The sequence below is a fragment of the Frankliniella occidentalis genome, unplaced genomic scaffold (genome assembly GCF_000697945.3).
Source record: "Frankliniella occidentalis isolate FOCC.00 unplaced genomic scaffold, Focc_3.1 Scaffold458, whole genome shotgun sequence".
Classification (NCBI taxonomy): domain Eukaryota; kingdom Metazoa; phylum Arthropoda; class Insecta; order Thysanoptera; family Thripidae; genus Frankliniella; species Frankliniella occidentalis.
In genome coordinates this window covers 94376-95731 of record NW_026267576.1, presented here as the reverse complement: position 1 = coordinate 95731, position 1356 = coordinate 94376, and the positions used below count along the sequence as shown (strand labels likewise).

General features: G+C 43.3%; 1 protein-coding gene across 8 annotated transcripts in view; it reads right to left on the bottom strand.

Moving 5' to 3' along the window:
- Positions 1-8: 8 nt before the first annotated feature.
- The window catches only part of LOC113214487 (uncharacterized), a 17746-nt gene continuing 16398 nt past the window's right edge, over positions 9-1356 (bottom strand). Inside the window, exons 1-6 of one of the 8 annotated variants that reach the window (XR_008012105.1) lie at positions 1314-1356; positions 1189-1230; positions 973-1104; positions 756-887; positions 494-670; positions 9-406 (exon numbers count right to left, since the gene is read on the bottom strand). The gene's annotated coding sequence lies outside the window, so the exon portion shown is untranslated. The remainder of the gene's footprint in view (positions 407-493; positions 671-755; positions 888-972; positions 1105-1188; positions 1231-1313) is intronic. The other 7 variants (XR_008012103.1, XR_008012104.1, XR_008012101.1 and 4 more) reach the window with 7 other exon arrangements.

The window sequence follows — 1356 nt, the reverse complement described above, 5'->3', positions numbered from 1 at the left end:
GGCAGAGAACTTACCATGAGGTTTTCTTCATTAAATGACACGGTTCTCCCATCATAGACACCACTCTTCATAATCATCACGTCCCTTTTTGAGAGTAGGTCCATTATGTCCTTTCTCTCAGCTTCTGGCGACAGTCGTAGTATTGTCCGAAGGCTTTCGAAATGAATGGGTGTAAAACCATTCAGCAGGTGGTGGACAACGGGGCAACTCCGCCTCTCCGTCTTGGTCACCTCGTTGAAGCACGGACATGTCGGAAAGCGAGGTTTCCCCATTCCCTTCGGCCTTTTCAGTATAATGGGCACAAAACAACGGGGACAATTGGTGAAGAAGTCCGACTCTGAATAAGAGCTACTGCTACAATGGTCAGGGGTTATCTTCAGCGCCATCTGACATAAATTAAGGAGATCTGTAACGATAAAGAACAGCCATTAATTAAAACTAATTGTGCCGTAATTTGTCAGCTTTAGAATAAACACCTCTTTCAGGGACATACCGTCGTAACTCTCGGCCGCTGCAATCTTTTCCAGTTGCCTTTTCAACTCCTTGGGTGCTGCTAGGCCGTTTTGAGGCTTTTCAGTTTCCTCTTCATTAATTTTGTTCTTTTTTCTTTGTGAGCTTTGAGTTGAGCAACGCTGATTCGCTTTCCTCTTTAGCGTACCTGAAGAGTCTTCTGCGAAAAGAGTGGGAAATTGTAAATTCAATACGGTTTAAATGTTTTGCATGCAAGATATACACCACGAAGGAAATAGCAGTACCGCGGTCAGCCTCCTAGGAATCAGTGTTTTCCTTTTCACTATTTTTTCTTGCTTTCCGCCGTGGCCTTACAGATGAGCATGATGCTTTTTTCACTTCTTTCGCCTTCTTTTTTAGCGGATCTGGAGAGTCTTCTGCGAAAAGAGTGGGAAATTGTAAATTCAATACGGTTTAAATGTTTTGCATGCAAGATATACACTACGAAGGAAATAGCAGTACCGCGGTCAGCCTTCTGGGAATCGGTGCTTTCCTTCCCACTATTTCTCTTCGCTCCGTGCCGTGACCTTACAGTTGGGTATGGTAATTTTTTCAAATCTTTCGCCTTCTTTTCTAGCGGTTCTGGAGAGGCTCCTGCGAAAGAGTGGGAAATTGTAAAATTAATAAGGTTTAAATGTTTTGCATGCAAGATATACACCGCGAAGGAAATAGCAGTACCTGAGATTGGTGACATCACGTGTTGTGGGGCCTTAGGTACATCTGCGTAAAAAAAGAAATATTAATGATCACACTAATGCATGCATCAGCGAGTGCTGATAACGAATGACGGAAAAACTACTCACCGAAAAGTTTTCTTTTTTTTAAGGGCAGGGATGCTCTTCGTGC